Source organism: Thalassophryne amazonica, chromosome 19, assembly GCF_902500255.1.
Source record: "Thalassophryne amazonica chromosome 19, fThaAma1.1, whole genome shotgun sequence".
NCBI lineage: Eukaryota > Metazoa > Chordata > Actinopteri > Batrachoidiformes > Batrachoididae > Thalassophryne > Thalassophryne amazonica.
The window spans coordinates 60482051-60497682 of NC_047121.1; positions in this window are offsets into that span (position 1 = coordinate 60482051).

A 15632-nucleotide genomic window follows, 5' to 3' on the forward strand; every position below is an offset into this window, starting at 1 on the left:
CGACACCTTACAACCCCAGTGTGTGTCTGTTGTTATGTCTGACAAGGAGGTATTAGGTTATGTTTGTTATCATTACTACTAAATAAACTGTGAATCATTTTTATGAACTTATTCAAAATACTGGCGCTAGGAGAAAAAGAAAGAATTCAGTTCTATATATGACCCAAGACATGATTTAAGTGCTTTGCCCCAGATTCTATGGCATGAAGCAGATGAGAGTCTACGACTGCATCTGGATGGGATGGCAAACCATCGTACATTATTTCCCTTGCCAAGGCTAGTAACGTTTTACAGCTGGGTGGACTGGGACAATGCAGACGAAGGGTCTCGTTCAAGTACACAGACACACACCAAAAATTGAACCCAGGTCTCCATATTTGTAACCCAACTCCATATCCCACTGAGCTACCTGCTTTGTGAGTAGGAACAAATGAAATGTTTCCAATAAACCAAAATGTATAAATGTGATGTGATAACATTTTTTTTTATTATTTTGCACCAATGCCATTGTCGGGACGGGCAGCTGCCCGGCACCCAGAGTGGCTGGACCAGCAATGCAAACTCCCAGACTAGGCTTTGGTGAAAGAGAAATCATGGTCCTCATTCCAGCCCTTGTTTCGGTACACATGCGGTCAGTAAGCACAGTAGAAGTATCAACAGGATTAGGCAGAGACGCAGTCATAAACGAGCAGGGTTCAGAGGCACGAGCAAACACCGACATCTGGGATGAGGCAAGAGGCATGGTCGAGGAATACAGAGCGGGATTCGGAACATGGCAAAACAAAACTCAGAACTGTGAAAGGTGCTGGAACATATACTAAGACAACAATCTGGCAAAGGTGTGGTGACTAGGAGGAGATTAAATAAGCAGGTGAAAATAACTAATATCTCAAAGCTGGTGTTGTGTGGGCTGCCAGAAGAGGAGGTACTGCTGGCCCACCACCAGAGGGCGCCCTGTCTGGAGTGCGGGCTCCAGGCACCAGAGGGCGCAGCCGCCTCACAGGAGCAGCCAGGGTGACAGCTGTCACGCATCACCTGCAACAGCTGTTACCAATCATCCGATCGGCAGGAGTATATCAGCAGGACGACGTCTCCACCTCTTTGCCGAGATATCGTTTCTACCGAGAAGGTAACGTACTCAGCTAACTGATTGACAGTGATCTTTGTGACTTGTGCATTACTCTGAGAGAACTTCCCAACGAGAGGTGGAGGTAGCTTACCTGTCGTTCGGATTCCTGGGTGCGAACGCGCCCTCCTTTAACTGTTCTTTATTCCTCGTCAGCAGTACCAGGTCCGACACGCGGAGGCAGTGGCCACCTGGGAGTTCGGGACTTGGCGGCTCCAGTATTCCCGGGGTCTGGTGGCGGAGGAAACCGTGTGGTTCCGGTTCTACTTTGGAGAGGCGTCTCCTATCTTCGAGCCTGCCCACACGACACCTGTGTGAATTTGACTTTGTCCTTTATTGTGATCTGTTGTCCTTGTTGTGCGTATTCACAACAGTAAAGTGTGTTATTTGACCTATTCCATTGTCCGTTCATTTGCGCCCCCTGTTGTGGGTCCGTGTACTTACACTTTCCCAACAGGTGGGGCAGAAAGAGAACAACAGAAAGGGGAAAAATGGGCTCAATGCCCTGATCAGGCCAAAATCATGACAGACAAAAACTGCTGCATTTCCTCCATCTTTAATGAAATACAAATGTGCTCTCATAGGGGATCGACAGACATCTACAGTTTGACATTTCATTTTATATATGGAAACAAATGCTCTGCAGACGTGTCAAATCTTTTCACATCTGCAAAATGTCCCAAGTTTAATCAGTGTCACTAAACACATACCAAAACATAACCTTTGTCTAACCAATAATGGTAGTAAAAGAAAATAACTCACTGGGCTTTATCTTGATGCTCTGTAGCACATAGTCTAATGCGCTACTTTCACTCCACCTATTATGTGAATGAAAGTAAGGTGCAGGATGCAAACAGGTTGTAAGATGTCTCTTGATTAATCATGGATGTGTTTTAGGTGTAACGTATATTAATCCATTCATAATGTCTTCTGCCAGTCCCTTTTATATCAGTATGTGCTTGAACCTACTGCATTGCTATTTAGATGGTGTACTCAGAAAGGATTTTTTTTATTTTTTTTCTGGTGAGGAAAAGGATTTATGAGTGAAGTGTCAACTCATGCAAGAGATTCATTTTATGAGAGCACCAATGTTCCCTGAGGTGAAGCAGTCAGTCACCTTGTTTCTACAACACCTCCTATTTCTCCATATCTGTCCGCATTATCTCTTCAATATCCCATTCTCCCAAACTCTCTGCTGCTCCTGCACCATCCTGTGGTCAGGTCTGTGTTGGTGCTCCCCACTTGCCAACCCAGAAGGAATACCAACATTGTGGGTAATGAAGGAAAGAATAACAAAAAGGAATAACATTGTAATACCGAATATGTTTGTTGAAAGTCCTCCTGAGATTCTCAGAAATTCCAAACATAACATTCCTATGTTTTTCAAACCGAGGAACACCAGACAAAAATCAGTTCACCCCAAAGCCCCTGCTATGACACACCTACAGAAGCAATTTGCTGAAGAGTGCATTAAGCCTGACATCAGAGAACCAAACAGGCACCCAACAAATGGATGCCTCAACACATGGGGGGCCAATTCCACTGGTCAGGACTCAGCATCTGCCATCATCTGAAGGAATGGATTGAAATAATTTGTCTGGTAGCAACTGTCACTTAATACTTTGGTCTCCAGTCAATTTGGGGTGCCAGTGGACAGATAACATCACATTTCCACTGCAAACTCAAAGAGCTGCATTCAGCGGAAAGATTTTCACATTTTCAGTACATATCTGGATTTGAGTGTGATTTGCTGAGGTCTGAATGCAAATGTGGCTAGAATCCAACTACCGCATGGTGGAACTTTGGACAATCAGAAGCCTAGTCTGGGAAAGCTCTCTGTATGAGGTCCGCACAAAGTTTTGAGCACGCACAAATCTTTCTGATGGACTCACCGGATATAAGCTGACAAGGAATTCTTTCAAAGAATGAGAAAGTGACTTGTACAGGACAAAAACTGACATGAATGGATACAAGAATTTTGTTCATACATTTCCTCATTCCATCATAATGTTACTGACACAACACAGAGACTCAGAGATTGTTCTCACCTTTGCTCCACCCAAACTCTGAATGCCTTTCTATCCATGACTGTGACATCACTGACCCAACACAGGATAACTTACGACTCATAAAGCTTTTCTGGATGAAGATCGAAATGTTGTCAAGGTAGTAAACATGTCCAGTTGACCTGACTCAACCTACCTGAATACCATGACCTGGTTGACTGCCAATCTCCAAAGATGTCTGACAACCCAAAGAGAAAGAAGGACTCCTACCCCCAAAATGTGGGGACCTCTCATTTCGCTACTCATTAAAGTTTTTCCAGCAACTCTTATCACTGAAACGCTGTCACATGCTTGTTTCTCTGTTACATGAAAGTATTCATTTCAATTCAGGAAACTTTGATCTTTTGAGTAGAAAAATCTGCACTGACATGAGAAGGAATGCTTCACTTCTATGTCTACATAGAGGGGCTGAAACACACACACACACACACACACACACACACACACACACACACACACACACACACACACACACACACACACACACACACACACACACACACACACACACACACACACACACACACACACACACACACACACACACCATTATCTCTTCCTACCAGAGTGAGATGGCTCACCTGCTGGTTCGGTTGCTGAGGGCATCAACAGTATTTTAGCGGCCCGCAGCTTTTAGATAGTCTCTACTCGACACTGTAATAACATTTTAAATGAGGCTTTATGTCCGTCTGAGTGTCATCTAGCCTCTTTATCGACAGATTCCTCCATTACAGCTTCTCTGTCAGACTATTACTCTGAACTGCAAGAGAGAATCTTTGATTTTACAAACGGAAATATAGTCTGTCAAAGAGGAAGTGTAAAATTCCTTCAGGTTTCTTCTGCTTGCAGTCTCAGTCAGGTCCTCTTAACTTGGAGTCTGTCAGTGTGTGTACACTTTGGTTACTGATGACATGAGCCAACATTGCATCAGGGCAGAATTAGTAGGCCAAGTCATCAATACCAGAGGTCGGTGGTATTGGAACTCCACCTGTTTCAATCCTGTTCTGGGTGTCACTATGACTGAAGGTGGGTATCCCTCAACAGATGCTCTCTGGCTGCTTGGTTGAAATTCTTAGTCTTCCCACAGCAGTAAAAGGACTCTGTTCTATATATTTCAAGGCGTTTTTCGAGGAAAATTTTGCAAGGGGGGCGACACCGGATATGACAGAGAGGAGCAGCTAAGGAGGGCGGTGCACAGCTTTTGAAAATTTGAGGTCAAAATGTGGCACTTTGAGGCTTCTTGAAGGACTGCAACAACAACAATCAGGCCCGTAGCCAGGATCTGAAAGTGGGGGGTGGGGGGTTCTTTTTTGGTGAAAGTGGACGTTTGTTGGCAGTGGGTACTGCTTAATATGTTTGGCATTTGTATTTTTTTTTTGCACATTTTCACCTTTTCTTTGATAATATTTCAATCAATCAATCAATCAATCAACATTTATTTTTACAACAGCCAGACGATGTCCAAAGTGTTTTATAGTAAAAATCAAGGAACAATTATTCACAAAAATAAGAACGCACAATAGAATTAAAAAGGCACATACAAACAAAACATATCAAAGTGCCACCAGGTGTTAAAAGCCATTTTAAATAAATAAGTTTTGAGTTTTGATTTAAAAAGTCCTGGGCCAGAAATGGTGCGTAACATACATCAAGATACATCCAGGAAGGATCCGCCAAGATAGATCCACGCATGCTGCTTCCCATAAATAAAGCCATACCAGCTCGGACATCACCCGGGTCAACAGGGTCAGCGTTGGTTGTTGAGGAACCAGGACGTACTGATGACAAATGGACTACCGGAACAAGACATGGACAAGGACTGAGAACATGGAACTAATGTATGTACACGCTCAGTGTAATTCTATCTGTTTACACTTTAGAATGATTGCATTTCTGTTTTGACCACTGGGACATCCTGGTTCTTTATAACAAGGAAATAATTTGATGATTTTTTTTTTTGTTTGGGTTTTTTTTTTTTGGTCGGTGGTTTCACCTCCTTGATTTTATCTGCACTCAGAATCCTGCTTTGTTTGTTTGTGTTTTTGGTCAAAAGATGTAACTCAATATTGACGGGGTTGGGGCAAAGTAAAAATACTCTCCGCCGCTTGCGCTGCCTTTGGTGTGAACATATTCTCTATGAAATAGTCGCCTCCGGAAAACTTGCAGGTCATTTTGGTTCACATTGTTCTCCTTTTGTAAAGTCCTCCAGAGAGAGAAAAAAAAAAAATCAACGCTTAGATTTTAGGTTTCTGGGCCAAGAACGGGTGTGATAATGCATCTTGAGCACGTACACACGTACATTTTCGATGTATGGTGTTACAGATTGTCATCCTTTCATCCAGAATGCAGACTGAAATGAGACGGAGAGAAGCTCCCAGACTAAATGTGCTTTTCACAGCCTGAGATTAACTATGAAAGTGGATCAAGGAAGGCAACAGCGTAACCCCCCGGCGGGTGTGAAAACACATGTGTGATATGTAATGTGTAAGTGCTGCACACGAGGAAAGACAAACCGCGCTGAGGCTGAAATATGCTGATATCTCATCCGTTTAAGTAGGTGACAGTTCTCTTTGCTGCCCGCCTCAGGTTTCCTCCACCGTGTGTTCTGGTGATGCTTCACCTGCTTGGAAACACCGCACCTCTGACGGTCTTGTTCTTTTTGTTCGTCTTCCAGACAAAATTAGATGATTTCAAGCATTACATTTCTCTTCCAATTAGGTCAAATCAGTTAAAATGGGAAAAAAAAGTATAACTGCCCTAAAATGTGGAGAGCAGCTTGGCCTCAAAATAAACAAATAAAGAAATTGCTATCTATATACTGTCAAGAGTGGAAGGACGGTTCAAACCCCAATGAAGAGATAACACCAGTAAGTTCAAAAACAGTCTTTAATGACTCACATGGGACGGGTCAAAGGTCGGTACACAGGAGAGCAGTCCCCAACTGGCAGCAGTGTCCGTGAGGGGACAGGCAGGAGAGCGGTCAGAGAGGCAGTGAAAGGTCCAAAAACAGGAGAGGCAATCAACAGCAAAAAAGTGTCCAAAGAGCAAGCAAGGACAAACATTCTCAAGAGGCAAAAAAATGATCACCAACAAGATTACAGTCATTGGGAAACATTTATTTCTCTCTCTCTCGCTCTCTCTCTCTCTCTCACTCACACACAACATCCGGGCTGGCCATGTGGCTGACAGGGTTCGACTAGAGGACAGGGTGAACATCAGGCAGACGGCAATGCAGATAACAGCAGGAAGACATGAGGTCAGAGCAGCAACAGTGACGATGACACAGGACAGACAAAACAGAGGACTGACTCCGGGGAAACCAGTGGATGTACACTAACAGACGGTTGCATGGGACACGGACATTGGAGAAAAGAACCAGGAATCCACATTATAAACAGGACAGGAAACAGAGAGGAATGAGAGGACAGCAGAACTGGGGGCTGTAGACAGACACAAAAGAAAGGAGATCAGGGAGACAAAAAACAAATGGAGCAATTGAACAACAACAACTTCTGTGGGGACAACAAATGACAAATAACCTAACGAAAAGGATCACGAGTTAGACAACAAGGACAATGGCGCAGGGAGTCATACCACTTTCCAGAAAGACATAAAGTAACATAAGCATGAGACACAATGCAAAAGTAATAACTGTTCATGATGCAGTGACACAGGTGGCATTCTTTGGAGGCAGTGGACATGCTGGAGACTCTGAAGGAAGAGTCGACTCTGAAGACTCTGAAGGAAGAGACACTGCTGAAGACTCTGGGGATGTGGGTGCCGCTGAAGACACCTCTGAAGACTCTGGTGGAGAAGGTGCCTCTGAAGACTCTGGTGGAGAAGGTGCCTCTGAAGACTCTGAAGGAGAAGGTACCTCTGAAGACTCTGGTGGAGAAGGTGCCTCTGAAAACTCCAGTGGAGAAGGAACATTTGAAGATGGAGAAGGTGCCTCTGAAGACTCTGGTGGAGAAGGAGTGTCTGAAGACTCCAGTGGAGAAGGAGCGTCTGAAGACTCCGGTGGAGAAGGAGCGTCTAAAGACTCCGGTGGAGAAGGAGCGTCTGAAGACTCCGGAGGAGAAGGAGCATCTGAAGACTCTGGAGGAGTAGGAACTTCTAAAGATTCTGGAGGAGAAGGCGTTTCTGAATACTCTGGAGAAGGTGCCTCTGAAAACTCTGGAGGAGAAGGAGCCTCTGGAAACCCTGGAGGAGAAGGTGCCTCTGGAAACCCTGGAGGAGAAGGAGCCTCTGAGGACCCTGGAGGAGAAAATGCCGAGGTGAGGGTAGGGGTGGTGTTTCTGGTGGCTACACCAATGGCATGACGGGGCTGTTGAGCAAATTGCCAACTGTGCCCAGTAAAAAGGGACATGCCAGATCACGCACTTGACCAACAGCTGACACTGGGCAGGCTTTGGTGGTTATGACTGCTGGGAGGAGAAGTTACATTGGCTGACTCGTACTGGTGCGGCTCTCTGCTGCTCAAGCGCATCCAGCTGGCGTAACCTTTCTGTAACCTGCCTGTGCTTGAGCTGCTTGCCCTCATCTTGGAACAGATTAAAAAAGTCCAAGTCCATGTTACTGGATGAACTCTGCAGGGTTTTATCTGGCTTGAATGTAATGTCATGAGTGGAAGGATGGTTCAGAGCCAATGAATACCAATAAGTTCAAAAGCACAGTCTTTAATGACTCACGTGGGAAGGGTCAAAGGTTGGTACAAGGAGAGCCGTCCACAACGGGCAACAGTGTCCGTGAGGTACTGATGTTGTGTTTGAAGCAGACGGCTCGACCATGTATTGATCTTTCAAAGCAGAAGTGTCGCTGCAAGATAACACTTAAAATAACACCAGGAACCAGTCACAAGGGGGTGACAGAGGATAAGGACAGACAGACTGGGATGGTGACATATATACTCAGTAACAGTTCCTGACAGAAGTGGGCCAAAGCCACTGTCAAGTCACTTTCAAGTCATCAGTCTGCAAGTCCCAAGTCAAGTCTCAAGTCAGCTTGCAAACAGTGGGTGGACATTATGAGTTGAGACTTGACTTGGGACTTGCTGATTCATGACTTGAGAGTGACCTGATGGTGACTATGTCCCACCTCTGGTACCTGACATTTGAGCCCATTTTTCCCCCAAATGATTCACCTGTGGCTGACCTTTCTAGGGCATTTCTGGAATCCAGTCGTTTGTCACATTTGGTCAAAATCAGAGTGAAAACATTAATTTAACCTTTAACACAATGACAATGACCCTGATTGATCTTGTTGGGCAATTCCAAAACCCACATGTGTGTCAATTTTGCTGCAAATTGGAGTGAAAACTTTAATTTTATCCTTTGAACCCAGTAACCTTGACCCCAGTGACTGACATGGAGCAAATTTGTTCTAGAATCCACCTCAATTTATTTCAATTTCAATTTATTTCCTTTATATAGCGCCAAATCACAACAGAGTTGCCTCAAGGCGCTTCACACAGGTAAGGTCTAACCTTACCAACCCCCAGAGCAACAGTGGTAAGGAAAACCTCCCTCTGAGGAAGAAACCTCAGGTAGACCAGACTCAAAGGGGTGACCCTCTGCTTGGGCCATGCTACAGACATAAATTACAGAAATAATTCACAGAACAATTCACGGACGAATATACAAGAATTGCTGTTATATCAATCAATCAATCAATCAATCAATTTTTTTATATAGCGCCAAATCACAACAAACAGTTGCCCCAAGGCGCTTATATACCTCCATATATATGCCAGGTTTGGTGCAACTGAAGAGTGAAACAAAACCCCTAAATTTTGGACTTTGACCATAATGACCTTGGCTCCAGAGACTGACTTTTTTCAAATTTAATCTTCCTTTGGAATTTCAGAATCTACATCCGTTTGTGTGTCAAATTTGTTGTTTCATGTTATCTATTATTGTGTTCATGCTGCACAGGCAAAAAATAAAATAAAATAAAATAAAAAACAACTTTTATATAAAGTATAAAAGGTTTTATAAAGGTTTTGCTGAAATATGCTCCTCTCCAACTGTAGGGCGCTCCAGTGATCCTCATAGCCTCGCCATTCGTCTCACTTACGCTTTGCTGAGGCCATGAGAAGAATACATTCATCACTGTCCTATTTTTGACTTTTTGCAAAGTCATTTAAGGACAGGGTTGGGGAGAAATGAAAGAAAAAAAAAATACAGAACAAGCCCTGAGGTGTTTTCAGGCTCCTCCACCTTCCTGTTATTGAAATCAAAACAAAAAAAATCCCGAAGTCTAGAAGGCAGAGTCTGATGCCGGTTTGAGCGTGCATGTGGTTTAAGCGTGCTGGTGAAGTCTAGTCGAGGTCATGTCCTGATTTTAGCCGGGGATCAGATTTGTGCTGGTGTATTTATATTTGTGTGTGCAGCTCATGGGTCAGTCAGGTGCCCATATCCAGCAGGTGGAAAAGTGTCAGAAGATGAACACGAACCTCAGGATGGAGCCTCAGGTGTCTCCAGATACACCCCTGCTAACTGTAATACTGCATTGTGCAATCTACCAACAAAATTTCCTGTCATTTCAATTTCAAAAACAAGATTTGGTCTCATGAAAAGGGGCAGTGGCTGCTGGGGGGTGGAGTGGGGTGTGGGTGGGTCTTACATACGTGGTCTTATATTCAGGCCAATATGGTATTTGGCTAAGAGCCTGTGCACCATTGTTAGGTATTTGTAGTTCAATCAAACCATCAGAAGATGGCATTATAACCTTTTGAACACATCCAGAGTTTGAGGGACTCTTGGAGTCCTGCAGAAAAAGAAAAGTGCCAGTTTTGTGGTCAAACGTTTTGCCCAATTAGCAATCACCTCATTCCCTGCTGTCCTGATACCCCTTAGCTCAATGCATGGCAGCATTGATGATGTATCATCAAAAATCAGTCAATATGAATAAACACATCTACATTTCTGCTGCAATCATACATTATATGCAATTTTAAAAATGTTAGATCTCCCTCTGTATCCATGGTTTTCGCAAAAACGTGGTATGATTTGAGGTTTTTACTCAAGAAATGGCTCTTTTTGTGTTGTTTATGTGAACATTAGTGGGTTTAGGGGAGTCGTGATGGTAGCCAGGGATGCGAACCAGCACCAATGGGCCTCAGGGCTTACATAGGTCTTTACTTCTGCTTCTTCCAGTAGCCAATTAGTTGACGGGTAACAGTTTTTGGAGATGAGTGTCTTGACTAAGCTCAGAGAGTTGTAGCTCTGGAATATAGATAGACATCTTTGGAATGGCTCAGGAAAGAACTGACATCTCCCTGATACCCTCAACCCCAACTTCCACCACATCCTATCTGGTTACAAGGCAGCTTTGACTCAGTCCTGGTATTCATAGTGCCAAGACTGGGCCATGTGGAAACTGGCTTTGGAGATGCACAAATGAAAGAGGATCAACTAAGAAACATCGTGATGGTAGATAAAGGTCACCAAACAAGGAGCTGGAGCACAGAATACTAGTCAAAGACAGTGGTCTATGCTGACATCTGTATGTGAGTATGAGACTCGACTTGGACCCAAAAACTGAAGTTCTTGATGGCAATCACCAAAGTTTGCCAGATATCTATTGCCAGATATTGTCCTCTGATCCCCATCTGCAAGGTCGGTGATCATGGTTGAGCTGAAGGAAGGTAAGGAAACAGTCTTCAAGAGAACAAAGGAGAAGGACATCAAAGTGTCTTCAGCATCTACAGATGCAAGACTGAGGGTAGATACCGATTCAGTACAGGTCAGCTGTGGAGGCTTGATTGGAAAAATGACCCATAATTACAGGGGCAAGGCAAAAGAAGGCCCTCAAAGAACTGGCTGCGGAGATGATGCAAGGGTAAGTTGTGGTATTGGCTCAGAAGTAGCTGCCAGCTTCAGGGAGAGGTCAGGAGATGTCCCAACCACTGCCTCACCATCTGGAGATGTTTGAGGATCAGAGTTAACAGGGTGGTTCCCATCTGATGACCCTGCTGACCCTGTGGCACTGGCAGCGGTGAGACAGGCAGCAATGCCCGCAGGTGGAGAATACCTGCACCTGGAGGTAAGACAAAAGGTTTTCACTGCGGCTCAGCTGACTGTGGCCTTGAAATATGGAAGAATAATTCAGCTTTAATTGCATACAAATGAAGGAACTGCGCGATTTCCTTTAAGTACTTGCAGTCATTGTTTCATCATTAAATAAATATAAGTAAATGCAACGCTTTTGTTTGTTATTGGATAAACTGTCTGGTGTGATAAGAACAAATTTTTTAATTCTCATCAGATAATTAAGGAAAAATAAATTTGCTTCTATCCAACACTCTGGGGTTTTCCTGCAGGGGGCAGCATTGATGTGCCTGAACTGAAGGGGAAGTCTTGTGATTTGATTTTGTCAATGACAGCCAGGCACATTATTCATGCCAGAACAAAAACTAATTAACAGTCACCTCACAGCTTGGGGGTGGAGCTTCACAATCCTCCATAGTGAACTCACTTAACTGCTGAGCTCCTGCTGCTGCCTCCAGTAGAGCAAAAGGCTTGACCATTTTCAAACCTTTGGACCTTGAGTTTTATATTTGGTGAGCTTTTAGTCTTTTTTTTTTTGCTTCCATTCTCTTCGCTTTGCAGCAAGTTGAGAACAGAACAGCCAAACGGTGTCAGACGAGTGCAACACAATCAGGATGTCAGAGTGGTGAACAGACAACACTACATACTGCAGAGGTCGGCTGTTAGGCGTAACGCATTTAGACCTACACGCCGTGGTAGCGCCTGCAGGGGTGCTGTTTTTGGTCTCGTGTGTCTCTCGTGTTTCAAGAAAATAACTCAAAAAGTTTTGATCCGATTTGGACCAAACTTAGTGAAATAATTGGAGGTCATCAAAGTTCAAACTGACTTGATTTTACAAAAAAATTGGTTAAAAGTCAAGGTCACAGGTCAAGATGAAACATCTGCACCCAAAGCTTATGTATGGAGGATAATTTGAAGATTTGGTAAAAGATACACCTGTGGTTAAAATACATCATATCTCCTTTCTATTGGTGACCTGATTGGTGGCATGACCTTTGAACTTGGGTGTCAGACTCATTGTTATAACCGTTTAAGTCTGGAGCCGACATGGATTAAAGATTATGGAAGTGTTGTGTGTTAATCATGATGAAAGCAGTTCACTTTTAGACAGAACTGATCGAACATGAAGCCACACAAAGCCATATATTTTGGGGACACTGAATCACAAACAGTTAATTTGACTGACTTGGTGTCAAAGGTGAGGGCATACATAAATTTTATTTTATAGAGTTTGTATCTGTTTTATCTGGAACTTGTAAGTACAACCCCTGGCAAAAATTATGGAATCACCAGCCTCAGAGGATGTTCATTCAGTTGTTTAATTTTGTAGAAAAAAAGCAGATCACAGACATGACACAAAACTAAAGTCATTTCAAATGGCAACTTTCTGGCTTTAAGAAACACTATAAGAAATCAAGAAAAAAAGATTGTGGCAGTCAGTAACGGTTACTTTTTTAGACCAAGCAGAGGAAAAAAATATGGAATCACTCAATTCTGAGGAAAAAATTATGGAATCACCCTGTAAATTTTCATCCCCCAAATTAACACCTGCATCAAATCAGATCTGCTCGGTGACATTGACCCTATGTGTCTTTTTGCAAGGAATGTTTTTGCAGTTTTTGCTCTATGGCAAGATGCATTATCATCTTGAAAAATGATTTCATCATCCCCAAACATCCTTTCAATTGTCCAAAATATCAACGTAAACTTGTGCATTTATTGATGATGTAATGACAGCCATCTCCCCAGTGCCTTTACCTGACATGCAGCCCCATATCATCAATGACTGTGGAAATTTACATGTTCTCTTCAGGCAGTCATCTTTATAAATCTCATTGGAAAGGCACCAAACAAAAGTTCCAGCATCATCACCTTGCCCAATGCAGATTTGAGATTCATCACTGAATATGACTTTCATCCAGTCATCCACAGTCCAAGATTGCTTTTCCTTAGCCCATTGTAACCTTGTTTTTTTCTGTTTAGGTGTTAATGATGCCTTTCGTTTACCTTTTCTGTATGTAAATCCCATTTCCTTTAGGCAGTTTCTTACAGTTCTGTCACAGACGTTGACTCCAGTTTCCTCCCATTCGTTCCTCATTTGTTTTGTTGTACATTTTTTGATTTTTGAGACATATTGCTTTAAGTTTTCTGTCTTGATGCTTTGATGTCTTCCTTGGTCTACCAGTATGTTTGCCTTTAACAACCTTCCCATGTTGTTTGTATTTGGTCCAGAGTTTAGACACAGCTGACTGTGAACAACCAACATCTTTTGCAACATTACGTGATGATTTACCCTCTTAAGAGTTTGATCATTCCTCTCCTTTGTTTCAATTGACATCTCTCGTGTTGGAGCCATGATTCATGTCAGTCCACTTGGTGCAACAGCTCTCCAAGGTGTGTTCACTCCTTTTTAGATGCAGACTAACGAGCAGATCTGATTTGATGCGGGTGTTAGTTTTGGGGATGAAAATTTACAGGGTGATTCCATAATTTTTTCCTCAGAATTGAGTGATTCCATATTTTTTTCCTCTGCTTGGACTAAACAAGTAACCCTTACTGACTGCCACAATCTTTTTTTCTTGATTTCTTATAGTGTTTCTTAAAGCCAGAAAGTTGCCATTTGAAATGACTTTAGTTTTGTGTCATGTCTGTGATCTGCTTTTTTTCTACAAAATTAAACAACTGAATGAACATCCTCCGAGGCCGGTGATTCCATAATTTTTGCCAGGGGTTGTAATGCATGTGACAGTCAAACCAGATATAACATCCTTAGTAAATTTGTACATTATGTAACTTATATAAACTGGGAACTTAAAAGAACAGTATATGACTGTAATTCCACATACATGCTCCTTAGTAGATATGTGTAATATCAAACTGAGACTTATAAACACAACACATATCAAACATAAAGATTTAGCACTGGAATTGATGTAACTTCTAGTAAATTTTTTCTATTTCTTTTCCATATGGGTACACACACTCACTGGCCACTTTATTAGGTACACTTGTTCAATTGCTTGTTAACACAAACAGCTAATCAGCCAATCACATGGCAGCAGCTCAATGCATTTCAGCATCTAGATGTGGTGAAGACAACTTGCTGAAGTTCAAACTGAGCATCAGAATTGGGAAGAAAAAAGATTTAAGTGACTTTGAACGTGGCATGGTTGTTGGTGCTGGACGCGCTGATGTCAGTGTTTCAGAAACTGCTGATCTACTGGGATTTTTACACATAACCATCTCTAGGGTTTACAGAGAATGGTCCAAAAAGAGATGACATCCAGTGAGCGTCACTTGTGTGGATGAAAATGTCTTGTTGATGTCAGAGGTCAGAGGAGAATAGGCAGACTGGTTGAATGTGATGTCATCATGTCAATATGGACCATCATCTCTGAGGAATGCTTCCAACACCTTGTTGAATCTATGCCATGAAGAATTAAGGCAGTTTTGAAGGCAAAAGAAGGTCCAACCCGGTACTAGAAAGGTGTACCTAATAAAATGGCCGGTGAGTGTATTTTCCAGGATAAGAGTTTTCACAGCAGCAAATACAAAGTTCTGTCTTCACATTTCCGGTTGATTAAACACACCAAAGGGGTTTGCTGCCTCCTGCCACAAGGGAGGGCCAACATAATTACTGAGCACAAATTATCAATCGGAGAGAATAAATTAAGCAGTTCATAAGCACCAATTATCATTATTGCTATTATTGCCCATGATATATACAGGAATCTGTGTTGTGTGCATGTGTGGTTATTTTGTTTTTTATTGGTTTCATCTGAAACGCAGCCTACTGGGATATCTCCTGCACGCTTCAGTTTCTCGCTGACAGATCCCTGCAATCCGTAACGCTTGTGCACACTGAAAAACACAAGCGCTCCCTCAAGCAAATGAGACTGGACTTTTCAGGTAGTGTTGAAGTACAAACTTCACTTTGGAGAGCTTTCATCTTCTTTTGCTGCTTGTCAGGACATTTGATCCTTGCTATAGAAACATGTCAGCGCTCTGTCTGCAAGGTCTCAGTGAGGCTCTGAAGATCTATAGCCCCACTTGTTTCTCCCTTCACCTCAGCTTTTACAGTAAATTTTCTGGCTAGAAAACAGCGTAAATAACAGATTAAATGAAAAGCATCACGCAGCTGATGCACAACCCTGCACGGTCTGCACACTGGGATATATATCCATGTCTAATGGTTCATCATGCAAGCTTTTGAGTGTCCACAATGTATGATTAGAAAAGCCTGTGGTGATAATTTGCTTCTGAGAATCCCCCAGTTTTTGTTGAAAGGTAACATAACTTTTTTAATGTTTATTATTCTCTCACTCCAGAATACAAAAGATGGCAAACTCAAAAAGAACTAGAGCACCGCGCTAGTTCCAGTTCCACATTTTT